This window comes from Physeter macrocephalus, chromosome 8, assembly GCF_002837175.3.
Source record: "Physeter macrocephalus isolate SW-GA chromosome 8, ASM283717v5, whole genome shotgun sequence".
Classification (NCBI taxonomy): domain Eukaryota; kingdom Metazoa; phylum Chordata; class Mammalia; order Artiodactyla; family Physeteridae; genus Physeter; species Physeter macrocephalus.
The window spans coordinates 48,147,827-48,164,314 of NC_041221.1; the positions used below are offsets into that span (position 1 = coordinate 48,147,827).

Below are 16,488 nucleotides of genomic sequence, written 5' to 3' on the forward strand. Positions count from 1 at the left end.
CAATTTTGTTTATCTTCTCAAAGAACCAGCTTTTAGTTTTATTGATCTTTGCTACTGTCTTGTTTCTATTTCATTTATTTCTGCTCTGAACTTTATGAGTTCTTTCCTTCTGCTAACTTTGGGTTTTGCTTGTTCTTCTTTCTGTAGTTCCTTTAGGTGTAAGGTTAGATTGTTTATTTGAGATGTTTCTTGTTTCTTGAGGTAGGATTGTATTGCTATAAACTTCCCTCTTAGAACTGCTTTTGCTGCATCCCATAGGTTTTGGATCATGGTGTTTTTATTGTCATTTGTCTCTAGGTATTTTTTGATTTCCTCTTTGATTTCTTCAGTGATCTCTTGGTTATTTAGTAAGGTATTGTGTAGCCTCCACGTGTTTGTGTTTTTTACGTTTTTTTCCCTGTAATTGATTTCTAATCTCATAGCGTTGTGGTCAGAAAAGATGCTTGATATAAGTTCAATTTTCTTAAATTTACTGAGGCTTGATTTGTGAACAAAGATGTGATCTATCCTGGAGAACGTTCCATGCGCACTTGAGAAGAAAGTGTAATCTACTGTTTTGGGGTGGAATGTCCTATAAATATCAATTAAATCTATCTGGTCTGTTGTGTCATTTAAAGCTTCTGTTTCCTTATTAATTTTCTGTTTGGATGATCTGTCCATTGGTGTTAGTGAGGTGTTAAAGTCCCCCACTATTATTGTGTTATTGCCGATTTCCTCTTTTATAGCTGTTAGCAGTTGCTTTATGTATTGAGGTGCTCATATGTTGAGTGCATATATATTTATAATTGTTATATCTTTTTGTTGGTTTGATCTGCTGATCATTATGTAGTGTCCTTCCTTGTCTGCTGCAACATTCTTTATTTTAAAGTCTATTTTACCTGATATGAGTATTGCTACTCCAGCTTCCTTTTGATTTCCATTTGCATGGAATACCTTTTGCCATCCCCTCACTCTCAGTCTGTATGTGTCCCTAGGTCTGAAGCGGGTCTCTTGTAGACAGCATATATATGGGTCTTGTTTTTGTATCCATTCAGCGAGCCTGTGTCTTTTGGTTGGAGCATTTAATCCATTCACGTTTAAGGTAATTATCCATATGTATGTTCCTATTGCCATTTTCTTAATTGTTTTGTTTTTGTTTTTGTAGGTCCTTTTCTTTCTCTTGTGTTTCCCAGTTAGAGAAGTTCCTTTAGCATTTGCTGTAGAGCTGGTTTGGTGGTGCTGAATTCTCTTAGCTTTTGCTTGTCTGTAAAGCTTTTGATTTCTCCATCGAATCTGAATGAGAATCTTGACAGGGAGAATAACCTTGGTTGTAAGATCTCCCCTTTCATCACTTTAAATATGTCATGTCACTTCCTTCTGTCTTGTAGAGTTTCTGCTGAGAAATCAGCTGTTAACCTTATGGGAGTTCCCTTGTATGTTATTTGTCGTTTTTCCCTTGCTGCTTTCAATAATTTTTCTTTGTCTTTAACTTTTGCCAATTTGATTACTATGTGTCTCGGCATGTTTCTCCTTGGATTTATCCTGTATGGGACTCTCTGCCCTTTCTGGACTTGGGTGGCTGTTTCCTTTCCTATGTTAGGGAAGTTTTCGACTATAATCTCTTCAAATATTTTCTCCGGTATTTTCTCTCTCTCTTCTCCTTCTGGGACACCTATGATTCGAATGTTGTTGTGTTTAATGTTGTCCCAGAGGTCTCTTAGGCTGTCTTCATTTCTTTTCATTCTTGTTTCTTTATTCTATTCCGCAGCAGTGAAGTCCACCATTCTGTCTTCCACATCACTTACCTGTTCTTCTGCCTCATTTATTCTGCTATTGATTCCTTCTAGTGTAAGTTTTCATTTCAGTTATTGTATTGTTCATCGGTTCGTTTGTTCTTTAATTCTTCTAGGTCTTTGTTCAACAGTTCTTGCATCTTCTCAATCTTTGCCTCCATTTTTTTTCCGAGGTCCTGGATCATCTTCACCATCATTATTCTGAATTCTTTTTCTGGTAGGTTGCCTATCTCCACTTCATTTAGTTGTTTTTCTGTGGTTTTATCTTGTTCCTTCATCTGGTACATAGCCCTCTGCCTCTTCATCTCGTCTATCTTTCTGTGAATGTGGTTTTAGTTTCACAGGGCTGCAGGACTGTATTTCTTAGTGCTTTTGCTCTGACAAAATATTTTGATGCTACATATCCACTGAGATATTTCACAGATTTCTCCAAAAACTCCACATGTGCAAAATAAATTCACCTTCTCTTCCAAACCTGCCCCTTGACAAGCCCATCTCCATTCATGGCACCAGTCTCTCCTGGGTCACACTCAACTACTCCTCCTTCTCACCCCTCCCACCTACTCACCAGTTCTACCTCGAAAACACACCTTGACTCTCTGCCCTAGAACCTCCCCCTACTTCCATTCCCACTGCTCTGGCAGGCCCTCTTCAGCATCTCTGGCATAGGTCGTTCACATCAGTACTTAATTCATCCCATGGCCTCCGGCAGGGGCCTCCCATAGTCCGTCTTCCACAAGGACTCACCTGGCTCTGAGCAGCATCTCCATCTAAGTCTCATCATTCATCCAAACTCCAGGCCAAATGTCTGGAGGCTGTCACACAAACTGCCCCTCTACTCCTGTCCTTGGGGCAGCTCTGCCTCTTGGCTCTCTCAAAGATCATCACGTCCAGACACTGTTGGTCTCTTCATGTTTCTGCTGCACTGCGGTGAATCTCCACTTTGGTCATTTATCATATCACACCAAGTATTACAAAGATTATTCTCTCCCTCCCTCCCACTCTCGTATCACATTAATTATAAGTTCCCTAACAGCAGAGATTTGTCTTTCCAACATTCCTGCATGTAAGAGGGCTTTACATGCACTACATATTCCAGATTCATTTAGTGAATTAAACAAATCCATCCAAATGACATCTTTGGTGAGGACTTAAAATATTTTGATAACACCCAGTTATTTCTTTACATTCTGAAGAGAAAGTTGAATGCTATGCTTTTGAATGCACCTGTCTGCTACAGATAAATTTATGAATAAAAAACCAATATTGGATCAAATTGCTGGAAGCTTTTTACAAAACAGATGGAGTAAAACTATCCTTAATGCCCTTTCTAAACTCTAAGAGGAAAAAAATTGATAATTATGTAATAGTTTTGAATGATTGAAATGGTGGTTTTAGCTAAGTTTACCATAATACAGAATTCATAAATACTACTTTGGAGATACCATGCACTGTTTACGTACTGTTTATTATAGGCAAGGCACTGTTTTAAGTTCTTCAGATGCAATATTGGATTTTAATCCCTATAACGACCCTATGGAGGTCCATATCATTATTGTCCCCCTTTTTATAACACAGAACACGAGGCACAGAGAGGTTTTTGATGCTTGCTTGAGGTCCAGCAGCTAGACAGGGGCTGAACTTGTATTTAAATCCAGATCTGGCTATAAATCTCATCTCTAGACTATTACACTAAACTGAAAAACGTGGAGCAGAAAACTCACTGAAGCAGAGTCAGGAATCCAGGGCTCCAGTCCCCATTCCACCACTGACTGCGTGGCAGGCATGAGACCTCAGGCAAATCCCCTCACATCTCTAAAACCACACAGGTATGACCCAGGGCCTACTTGCCCCACTTTAAATGTCCTAAGAAATATATAGCTGTTTTCTTCTCAGGACACCTTGCTTGTCACATCTATGAACTCGGATATCTAGAATGTGTGCAGGAATGCTGGTCCCCCCACCCTGCCCAGCTGAGTGACGTTCCTGGCAGAAATACCACTTGCTTTACCAAGCCCTTCCAACCACACAGTAGGACAAAGGTCAGGCAGTCGATGTCAGGAAACAAAACAGCAAACAGCTACCATCTTACTGTTCTCCTCCAAACTCAAAGTACACTTCCCATTGGTTAGCTCTTGACTCAGCAGGTGTAAGCCCAGACATCCTCCGAGGGCCAGGCTGATGAAGGGGGTGACATTGGCCGCAAGAAAAACAGTGAGGAGGACGGGAGGGCTGTGGTGGGAGGCCTCCAGTTAGCACGTAACTCTTGTATTACCACCGGTTAGGAACATGCGCCCAGTGCAGTCACAGACTTTCAAGGTTTTCAAAAACAGCCAGAAATGCAGGGTTTTTTTTTTTTCTTTAATGTGAAATCACCTTATTTTTAAATGCTGGCAACTAATTCCAATTTTTCAAAAAAACAGTATGTGGGCCAAACAAAACACGTTTGCAGGCCCAATAGAATTGTTGGGGCGCTAGTTAACAACATGTTTCAAAATGTATGGGTGTGAAAAAATTCTTGTCTTGCTGTTGAAATAATCTCAAAATATAAACTGTTTGAAGACATATATTTCAGGGCACAGATATTGACCAAAATGTGCCTGAATGTATTCTTAACATTCTTTAGGGCTGGAATCTGAAAGTTCTGTTCTCCAAAAGAATTCGAATGGCTTTTTCTTTCTTTTTTTTTTTTAAATTTATTTATTTATTTTTGGCTGCACTAGGTCTTTGTTTCTGCGCACGGGCTTTCTCTAGTTGCGGCAAGGGGGGCTACTCTTCGTTGCGGTGTGCAGGCTTCTCACTGCGGTGGCTTTTCTTGTTGTGGAGCACGGCTCTAGGCACGTGGGCTTCAGTAGTTGTGGCACATGGGCTCAACAGTTGTGGCTCGCGGGCTCTAGAGCGCAGGCTCAGTAGTTGTGGCACACGGGCTTAGCTGCTCTGTGGCATGTGGGATCTTCCCGGAACAGGGCTCGAACCTGTGTCCCTTGCATTGGCAGGCAGATTCTAAGGCCTAGGTGCTCTGTGGCATGTAGGATCTTCCCGGAACAGGGCTCGAACCTGTGTCCCTTGCATTGGCAGGCAGATTCTTAACCACTGAGCCACCAGGGAAGCCCCACTGAATGGCCTTTTCTTGATTGGTCGTATTATTCAATCTCAGATCTCAAAATCCTTAGCATCATTTTAGAATACAAATGCTTCTCAAAAAAAACAAAAACTAAAATAAAATCTTTAGCATTTGACCAGGGTTACAAGGTCTTCTAAGTATGTGGAAGCACAGCATGCACCTAACGTTTACTTGAGTCTTCTACATAAGATGTAACAGATAATGAAAAATACAACAGAACCTGAAATAACGGTCATTTGTCAAAACTATCTTGGAAATGGGCATCCTATCAAGACAGCAGATTCTACAGAATAGAAACATGTGAGCCTGACGTTGATCCTGGATAAGATTACAGAATGCATTAGGAAAGGGACCCTAACCCAATGTACCTCAGCCCCACCTCACCCCCAACTTGACAAGGCCAACGAACTGGGAAAACCAGCATCAGAATCAGACATGAAGTGTCTGGCTTTGAAGAAGACCTTTCCTGACATCTGAAAGATGTTTATGAGCAAGATGAAGGTTGTATAAAAAAGAGTGAAGGGGACTCTTTCACCACGCGATCAGTGCTACTCAAAGGGTGCTTGCTAATTAATTGATGATGCCAACCTGGACAAAGATTATGGACAGATGTGACAGAGTTCTGTTTTTCTTAACATTTTCATTAATGAAATGGAGGAAGATACAGGAATCTCATTTCTCAAATTTGTGGGCCAAAAAATGGGCAAAGTAGCAAATATATTGCACATAATAATGAGGATGCTAACAAATTAATCTAACTAATCCAATAAGATAAATTTAGCATTGATAATTTCAGGGTCCCAAATAAAATGGTTATGATGATGACAATAACACACAGAAAATAAACAAATACAGTTTGGAGGAGATATGACTTAACAGCAGCATGTGGGAAAAACATAAAAGACTGGTTAGTGAAATGGGCCAATAATGTAATGTAACTGCCAAAATAACAAGAAGAGGGACAACTCTCTTGCCTCCTCATTTTATCATAATATCTAAAATCCTGTCCTCTGGTGGTATTAAAATTGAGGGATTCATTTTTAGTCTAAAAAATGAGTAAGTAGGTAATCTAACATTAAAGTATTATTAATATGAAACATAAGCTATTATTGTTGTCTTTATTACTGTCCAAATTATTATAAATTCTTGCTTCAATATAAACCTTACTCAAAGTATTCTTATCCCTTCTCTCCATAGGTGCAACCTGCTCCCTATTGTTTTCCCCAGCTTTACTGAGGTACAACTGACAAATAAAATTGTATGGATTTGAAGTATACAGCATGATGATTTGACATGTGTATATGTACGCTGTGAAATGATTACCACGACCAAGTTAATAAGACATCTGTCACCTCACAGCTTTCTTTTTCGTATGTGGTAAAAATGCTTAAGATTTACTCTCATAACAAATTTCAGGTATACAATACCGTATTATTAACTACAGATCCCCAGAATTTATTCATCTTATAGCTGTAAGTTTGTGCCCTCTGACCAACATCTTTAGCTCAAGCGGCTACTTCATCACTCCCACTTCACCTACTCCCTGTTTTATAAGCACCCACACTTAGGATCTCTCAAACTTTTAGCAACGTAAGGGTAAGGCATCAGTAGATCTGTGTTTGATAGCTTTAAACACATTGAATTCTTTCTCACCATTTGAGTTTAATCAAAAGCTTTAAGAAAAGGGCATGATGGATTGAGCATGGGAAGAGCCGAGTCATTACTGCTGCACGTGTCATTATTAGGAAATAATGCCTCAACGTTATTAGGAAAGTAAAGACAAACTTCCAGGGCCGGGCCTGGCTGGGGCCTTGTTGGGGCTTCTTCCCCTTGGTCTGCTCTCCTGCCAGGTTGCTCCCTGGTCTCTGGATTCCCAAGCCTCCATGACACAAGTTGGAGGCCCCCTTCTGAATCGTCGGTCTCACATGCCTGAAATTTTCCATGGTTCTCCCTGGCCTACGGAGAAGGTGCCAGCTGTCAGCATGGCATGAGGCTCTCTGCTGTTCCAAGCCGCCTAACTTCAGTCCCACCTACCTTTGCCCTCTGACCCACACTGGCCCTGTGCTCGAATCCCAACAAACGCGGCAGGCTCTGCTGTCCTCTGTGTCACTGCACATCTTACCCTCTACCCAGAATGTCCTTCCCACTCCACTCTTCCCTGTCCATTTAACAAACACCAACTCGTCCTTCAAAACTCAGCTCACATCAGCTCAAGGTTGCTCCAGATCCAAGCTTCCTCTGTGTCTTTCCTTATTGGTCCCCAAAACTGAGATAAATTTCAGTTGCCATTCATCTAGACTATCAGTGTTGTCTATCTTGTAGAATTAAGAAGAAAGTAAAATATTCCTTATGTTTTTATCAGAAGCATAAAGACAAAAGGCAGATCAGACCCACTCAGCAATGTCTGTGACCTCTTCTGTCCCTGTAAGCATTTGAGTTTTTGATCCCAGCAATACAGCCCACGGAATGCATGAGTACAGCAATCACAACTTTGACTATTTGTAAGTGAGCTGAAAAGTTCCAAAACAGAGTCACCTGTACTTTTATTGAAGCCTGCATTTGAGAAAGAATAAGTTGGCTAAACTCTACGTCTAGACAACAGCCTAAGGTCTGCAGGTCAACACAGTTTGGTTGCTCTCCCTTTACTATTACATACTCAGTACATCTCAAGAGAGATAAAGGGTATTTCTTTGTGAAAAGAGATCCCCCCACCACCACTAAAAAAAAAGAAAGCTAATTGCTGGTTCCAGCGGAGGCCAATGGAGTGGAATAGGCCATGGAAAGCAATGGTGTAGATGGAAAAATGTGAGATAAAGAAAGAATAAAATGTTGGCTTTGCTAGTGGCTCCAACCTGTGACACGACTTCTACATTCTTTCTACACAGGAACAAGAAAAAATGATTTATGAAACTGTCTTCTTTTATTAGGCTGTATCAGGGAAATAACATGCAAGGTCAGTATTTGTCACAAAGGTCCCGAGACACTTCTCATGAACACTGAGGGTGTACTTTATATCAAAACACTGACAGCTGCTGCCAAAACTGTCCCTACACAAGGAACAAATTACAAAATTAATGTATTCTTATATACCGTCAAATGGAAACCTTAAACTGCAGGCTTTTTGCCCTCATCCTCAGTGAGACCACGTGCTGAAATTTCTCAAATGGGGGATCGATAAATTCTATCCACCCTAAATTTATTAGTAGGAACCCACAGCAGTAATTTTACACTAGATAATCTCAAAAAGGCATATCCTTCACAGAGGACATAGAGTAGCAATTTTAATACTATTCGCCCAGGATATTCTCACAGATCTATAATGCAAGTCATCACTAAATCATCGGTAAATGTCAAGGTGAAATACCCTAGTCTGCCCCTCATGTACTTGGTAGAACAAGCAAGAGGCAATGTTTGTGTTCATTGAACAGTAACATCACAACATAGTTTCTTTTAAAATCGCAGGAGAGGAAATGAGGCCCACTTGATTGTCAGCTGCTGTAACACACCTTTTACTGAGTGGGTGTGCCTCCAGGCCCTGAAGTGCTCTGGTCACTTTCCTTGTCATGCAAGTAGTGGGGGCGTTTCTGCCCTGCCCACTGCTGCATATCTGCTGCCTACCGGCTGCCTGGGGAAAAAAAGGCCCTTAATAGTTGCTGAATGAATGAATCACATTTCATTTTAACAACTCTCTAAAAGGAAAAAAGATCGGACCCTGACTTTTGAGAACTTATCATACAGAACTACGGAAACCGATAACAGAAGGAAACAAAGAAGAAAAAAAAAGCTTTTGATTCAAAATAAAATTTCTTGGCACTGGAAAGCATTTCAGTTTTAAAGTAAATAATAACTCAACAAAATACTTCTCAGTGACCAGAAGCAATGAAATATTTTGTCAGAATGTCATAAAGTGCTTCTTACAACAGTTGATATGTTATCCTGTCTAGAAATCCTATATTAGTAGGAATATTGGCCTTAATCATAACAGAATAGTGAGGGAAAGGTAACATTTATCTAACACATGCTACTCGCAGGCACGATGAGGTGGGTATTATTTTACAGGTAAGAAATCAAACACAGAACTTCTCCAAGTTCTGTGGGTTGCCTAACAAATAAATGAAAAAAGGAAGCTGCTCTCATTCTCTTTACTACATAATATGCTCCTTATGTTGGAAATTCAGGAAAATAAAAATAGTAGTCACCTGTAATTTCAGCACAAGGAGATATTCTCACCTAACATCTGGTGTATAGTCTTCCCGGCATTTTCCTACATAACAGGTAGAAAACTGCAAACTCCTGCTCGCTCGCTCTCTCTGCCTCTTTCTCCAAAAACAAACAAAAAAACCTTAGATCCACTTACACATGCTGTTTTGCAACCTACTTTTTCAGTTTACAAATTTTGAGTATCTTTCCAAATCAATAAATACCTCTTACCTCACTGTCAATGAAGAAAGGGTTTTTCATTACAAGTATTGATATATACCACAATTTATGTAATCCATCTCCCTATTATTGAGCATTTAAGTTGTTTCTAGCTTATAACTATCATAAACAAAGCTACAAAAATCATTTTTGCAAACTAAAGGTTGGGTTTTTGGTGTACTTTTTGTGGAGGTCACCAGAATCTGGAGATGAGTTTCCAAGCTTGGGAGAGCACCCCACCCCTCGCAATTTGAGACACCCCACTACGTGGACTTCCCGCCAAGTGAAGAATCACTGTGCGGGGAGAAAGCTACTGACAGGAATACGGTGCCCACACGCACCGCGTAGGCGAGAACCACTGCTATAGACTGGTCTCTGTGCACACACTTTATTTTTTTTTCCTTAAATTCCTAGTGGTGGAAATGTCTGACTAAGGGACATGGCACATTTTTGAGGCTTTCCGTGAGTAATAAACAAAATTGCCCTCCTGGAAAGTTATAACAATTGAAACACCCACCAGCAGCATTTGAAAGTGACAATCCCCAAAACCTAATGGTTAGCTAGATTTGTTTGTAAACAATCAAATCCCTATATGGCTCTAAGTTGTAAAAATAGTGAAACTATTGATAAAACATATCTAGAAAAATGGCAAACAATTCAGACAACAAATGCTAAATTTTAAAGTACATATGTTTTCAAACACAAAATATAAAACTTCAGTGACACCGGATCCCAGCAGACTGAACAGAATGAATATTACAAGATCTAGTGACACCAGGCTCTGAAAAGTGCCAAGCTAGTAAGTAAAACAAACTCCACATCTTCATTTGCCCATCTGGCTAATATTAGGCTTAATAGTTTGGGCTTTAATAGCAACCTGCTCTATTGTTTAACAAGAAAAGAAACTCATGAAATCATGTATTCTTTCAAATTTTGTAAGTATTATCTTATAGCTAATGTGCAATCTTAAGTTCTCAAAATTCTCTTATGTATTCATTTATTCAACAAGTATGTGGGCTGGGCACTGTTCTATGGAGACACAGCAGTGAACCCCACAAATTTCCTGCCGTTCCAGAGGGGAGCTCAGAACCCTGCAGTTAGGAATCAGCAAATCGTGGTTACAAACACCAGTCTGGAACTACTGGATTCTTAGGCAAATTAGAACACCTCTGGGGTTTGGTTTATCAGTAAACTTAAAAAAGTTGACCAGATGATCCGAGGCCCCTTCTGGCCCTTAAATTCTATACCTTCTTTGGTTTTGTTTGAATGCTTAAGCTCCTATTACTGGTAACTGTTTGGCATTTTAAGTTATATACAGGACTATATATAGTCCTTCCTTAGAAATCAGAATAAGCTCTCAGCCCCCTCCTCCCAAATTTTACACCTACAGTAAAACTTTGGTGATCCAGGTAACTTCAAGGAATGATACAGGATAAGGTTCGTGTTAGATGAAGACTTATGCTCCCAATTTTAACTGTTTGAAAAGGATCCTAAGATGTTCTTGCCTCCTTCGCTTTTGAACTGCACTATAAATACTACAGCATGAAACATGAAACAGGACCCACTGGTGTGCCAGCAGGTCTCCAAGCCTGGGGCTGGGAAGGCTGGCACCCAGCTTTAAGGTGGCACACTGGCGGCTGCAGCACTAAGTCGTGACGGTGGAGTCTCACCTCTCTCCAGCTTACCCTCATCCCCAATTCAAAGGCACATTCTGTCTACAATTCACTGCCCCACCAGCATTTTCAATATGAGAAATGGGAAGCATTACTTCTGCCACCACTTGTTATTTTCCACCACATGTTCCCACCACCACTGTTTCAACTGTCCTCCGATCCAGGGTTTCCTTGGAGAAGCCTGCTCCTGCAAGCAGTGAGAAGAAAGCAAGGGGCCTCAGTATCCCAAGTCACCCTTAGGGAACAGCCACACATTTTATGGGAGTATTAGCGCCTTCTTGTGGTCTTCCAGGATACTGCCACTTAATAATACAGATACAGATTCTCAGCTACGGGCACATACTGATTCCAAATCTTCCTCTGTACCTACCCTACAAACCAGAAGAATGGGTAGAGGCAAGATTTTCTCACCTCTCTGCAAAAGTACATGAAAAATTCACCCACCAGAAGGTTTTCTTCAACTTCCAACATAAAAGCATAAAACAGTATTTGATAAACACAACCTTTGCTCACACAAGCAACAGCAGCAGCAAGGACTGGTAAGGAATGTATGCGTTGTAAGTTTTAGGCAATGTAAGACAAATCTGGAACTCCTGCATCTCTGTAGTTCACAGAGGAAATGTAAAGGTAGTAGTAAAAGTACTTTAACTCAAGCATCTAAGCCTCAATGTACCAGTGACCTATAAAACAGATGCTTATGATCTTCCGCAATTTGCCTAAAGACCTTTCACTGCAAGGAGAGTGACAAAAAACAAAGGTAACTTGATTTAAGATTTTGGAGTCACAGAATCCATCCTTTACATAGCATGTGCACAGAGCTTAAGAGAGAGTGCTGGAAGATAAAATTATCTTATATGGGAACACTTTATTAGGTTCAGGTATCAGCCAATTAGGATAGGAAATAAAAAAATCAACCCCCTCATTCTGCAAGATCACAACTCCTGATATTGAACAGGACCTCAAAAGTCACAGTTAAGAAAAAAACAGATTCTAATTAGGCATCTACAACAATCGCTTGGCACAAAACTCATTTCCCAAGCTTTCAGTTAATATAAAGGAACATATATTTAGAATGACAAACAGATTAGAAGTTGGGAAGAGGAAATACCACAGTTCCTGATACTCCCTAAAATAGAACACACACACATTCTTCCTGTGAGAATAAAAGTACCTGCATAAAACACATACATTTTATGTGCTCATTAGTCTGTCATCTGCCCAAAAGGATTCAAACATTCACTATACCAAAAAAGGCATCTCTGAAATTTTTACACTTAGGCAAATGGCTAATCCACTAAAATCAAAGATGGAACTTCTAACTAAATTACTCAGAAATCACTATAATGTCCTGGAAAATTAGGCATGCTTTTAAGGCTTCATACTCTAATTTCGGGGAATAGAAATCAAATGCAACTGACTTAAAGCAGCGATTTGAGAGCACGTGTTAACAGTAGACCAGATTTGGTAATGTCAAGGGCCAGAGCCAAGATGGAAAACTCAACTAAAAGACTCCCAAATCTAGGTATTTTGACCAAAACCAGGCAAGATTATTTCTTAAACTCTCTAATTATTCATTAATTCTATAAATATTCACAGCCCATTCTGACCAAGGCTGTTCCTGGCACGGGGGAAGCAATGAGGAACAAACAGATCTGCGCCTGCCCTCCTGGGGCTTCCAGCACGTGGAGGAGGTCTCCTTCCCACGTCTATAAATGTTCCTTGACATATGCAAATAGCCAGGACACCAATCCCAGGGCCTGCTCTCTCCTGCCAGCCACTTTTTCATCATAAATTCCAGCCACACAGGCAGCCCTCTGTTCCTCTGGCTTGCAAGGCTCAGCCCCACTGCAGGGCCTTTGCATGTGCCGTTCCCTCTGCCTGAGTCACCATTCTCCAAAAACACACTCAACTCTCAGTTCACGTCTCTCCACCTCAGAGAGGCTTCCAGGGCCACTCAGCCTAAAACAGCAGCCCCTACCCTGCCCGTTTGCCACAGCAAACCTATTTTATCACTTTCCCAGCACTTATCACTCTCTGATATTATTGCCTTTATTGCTTCTCTGCTTTTTATCCATCTCCCTCACTGAGATGTGAACTCATTAGAAGGGGATCTGTCTGTCCTGTGCACTGCTATAGTCTTAGTTGCTAGAAAGTTGCCTGGAATGTAACAGATGCAATATTAGCAGTTTTGTAGCACAACGACAGGTACTGAATAACAAAGGAAAAAGAAAACACCTTAAATGTGAAAAGATTTGTTTGGTCATTTAAAAAAAAAAAGGATTATTACAGTTTCTTACATTAGTCCTAAAATCATTCTCAGAAATAAGCATAATGGAAATATAAAGCTTAACATTGGCTAATACTCAAATTATATACTGTATTTGGCTCAAGTGCTAGCTAGCATTAGTCTTACTTCTACAATTTACTCTGTTTTAAAAGCACTCTAAGAGACCTCAAATTTTAATTTAAAAGGGCCAAATATTTTCTAAAAGCATACTCCCTCTTAAAAGTTATGAATAACCTTCTCCCAAAGTGTACAATTTATCACCATACTATAGCAACATTAAAATATGAGATACTGGTGATAATCTACAGAAGGCAGGGATGTTAGTGCCTAATGGCAAACAAGTTTTACAACTGATAAACTGCCTTTATCTTCAACTTAATCAAAGATACGAGCCTTTTCTCCATGTTCAAAATATTTAAACTCTTAAAAATTTTTCTTACAGATTATTCTTAACTTATATCTATTCTTTTATTTCTTTTGTTGAAACACAGAGCTAAGGTGTTAATCAAGGAATAGGACCTTAGTAACTGGCCTTGATGTCTCATGCTTCACCACAAAGACACCAGAGATCCTTATGGATTGCTTTGAAATTATATAAAAGGAAAGGGTGTACATTGGAGAGAAGGGGCATTTATTTCCTGGACATGATGCAAAGAAGTAAGTTACGACTGCCTTTGGGCCTTTGGGAATAATTGAAATCCACTTAAAAACCTCAAAAACTAATGTTTTACAATAATTCTATAGCAAAATAGTAGAAACAACCTACCGCAATGAAGAAGAGGTTAAATAAATCACGGTTCATCCTTAATGGAGTACTCAGCAGCTGTTAGAGAATGAAACAGCTCTTAGGTACTGATGTAGAGATCTGCCAAGATTTAGTACTCCACGGGGAAGGGAGGGCAGGGAGCTGGTGCAGAACAGAGTATACAATGTGTCCTCATTTGTGGAAACACAAATAAAAAGAACACATACAAAATGTTTATACTAGCATAGGCTTTATCTGGAAAGATATACACAGGAGTTAGTAACCCTGGGTCCTGGGGAGAACAGGGTGCAGTGAGGCCTGGCCGGGGGAGGGGGGGGGCGGGGGCGGGGGGAGGCATACTTTCCACTCTATAGCTTTTTATACATACTGAATCTTCCACAGTGTGCATAGGTTGCCTGTCCCACAAATTAATATGATAAATCTTAATGTTATAATAATTTATACTATTGCCAACATATTATTCAGTGAGGACCATCAATAAGCAAAAGCTTTCAAAAATCACAAAAGTTTGTTCTCTTCAACAGCGAAGTTCCTGATCCTTATTTCCCAGAAAAGAATCCCAGTCTCCACTAATTAGAGAGGAGCACTTGTGATCTCACCTATTACAAAGCAAATAAGCCTCAATTCAACCCTTGGAAGGGAAATCTAAATCGAGCTTCTACCTACCTAATGAAGCCTCCAAATCAACAGTTTCCCCTTGGCTCTAAAACAGAAAGTCAACGTAAGAAACAAGTAAGAGGACAGTGTTTTTAAAAACACACGCTATACTTAGGTTTCCTTTCCCCTGCCAGGCTTAGACAAGGAACCCTCCGATACTAGTGAAATGTGAGTTCAGATCTGTGGCAAAATCAGCATTTAAGGGAAGGGGCAAGCATCATTTGCACTAAACGAACGCTTTAATTTTTTTCTTCTGGGGAGGGGAATTTGCTTTAAATTTAATTTAAGAATCGTTTTTGGACCCCTGACTAAATGATACTACTAAGTCACTTAATTTTACTCCAAGCAAATTTTTTTTAATTAAAGACAAATCTGAAACTGAAAACGAACAAATCAGAAGGCAAACTTTAAACTGAAACCTTTCTGTTGAAAAATGTATCTTAAAAGAACACATTAAAAAATGCAAAAAATTCATTTCCATACAAACGCCATTCAGTATCAGTATATATGCTATATCAATATTTGACTGCAATAACACACCCATACAAAAAGGAGCACACAGGTACCCAAGTGCAAATAAAACACCTCATATATTTTTGGTAGCCAAAGGTGGGGACGCGGACGGTGGAGGCCAGAATCATGTTATTCAAGGCGTAAATTCACAGCATTCACGGCATTTCTGTCAGACACAACTCAGGATTCCAGCTCTGTCTTTCGAAATGACGCATTAAAAGTGTCATATTTTACGAAGCCTAACTTTGATCGCCAACTCTTTAACTGGTTTTCATCAGTATAGCGCCTTCGGATACAAGCACATAAAATACAGGTGAATCAAATACACCATGAATACGGAAGGGACAGAGAACTAGTTTAATGAAAAGCTGAGGCACGGGGTCACGAAATCACTTGGTTGATTACATCCCTTAACAAAAATAAAAATTAAAGCTCCTTCCCATCCCCCAGGTAGCCTGTGGCCTCAGAACTCGCTGCCCTACGTGGGGCAGAAGGTCACAGCCGGGGAGTCGGTGTCCTCTGGGAGCAGAGGGTGGCCCAAGGGTGCTTGGAGAGCGGCGCGACCTGGCGCGCCCCACCCCCCGCTCCCGGTCACTCCTCTCGGACGCTCCCCGACACCCGGGCCGAAGCCGGCCGGAGCGCTGCCCCCCGCCCCCCGCGGGCCGCCGGGCGCTCGCGGCGACGCGCCCACGGGACTGGGCTCCAGGCTCCGCGGCTCCCACGCGCCGCGCCCACCCGTTCCCCGTACTCACAAGCCGCTCCCGCGCCGCTATCTCGCCATCCCCGGCCGTCAGCTTGGCCGCCTCGGCCGCCGCCCGGGGGCTGCCAGGAGTCCGCAGTCGCCCGGGGGCTGGAGGCGTAGAGGAGGGGGGCCGGGCACAACCCGCCGCCTCCGCCGCCGCCGTCTTGCCTCCCCGGTCCCAGTGCTGGGCTGCTCCAGGCGGCCACGGGCGAGGGTCGGCCCGCTGCCCTCCGCGAGCTCCGGGAGCCGCCGCCGCCGCCAGAGCCGCGCGGAGGCAACAGTAACTGCCACGGCCAGTGTCGAGACGCTCCAGCGGGGACTGCGGCGCGCGGGGGCGGTGCCTGCACGCCGCTCGGCTGGGGGCGCTGCTGCTCCGGCCCCGCCCCCGGCCCCGGCCCCGCCCCGCCGCCCGCGCGCCCCCGCCGGAAGCCTCCCGCGCGCCCCCGCCGCCGCCCCCAGCGGCGGGGCCGCCCCTGAGAGCAGAAGGGGAGCGGCCGCGCGCGGGGGCCGAGCACCGAGGGAGGTGCTTCCGCGG

At 42.0% G+C, this 16,488-nt stretch overlaps 1 protein-coding gene across 1 annotated transcript in view; it reads right to left on the reverse strand.

The window, feature by feature from the left end:
• The window catches only part of LIFR (LIF receptor subunit alpha), a 94,656-nt gene extending 78,411 nt beyond the window's left edge, over positions 1–16,245 (reverse strand). Inside the window, exon 1 of the mRNA XM_028492864.2 lies at positions 15,964–16,245. The gene's annotated coding sequence lies outside the window, so the exon portion shown is untranslated. The remainder of the gene's footprint in view (positions 1–15,963) is intronic.
• Between the last annotated feature and the right edge of the window lie 243 nt (positions 16,246–16,488).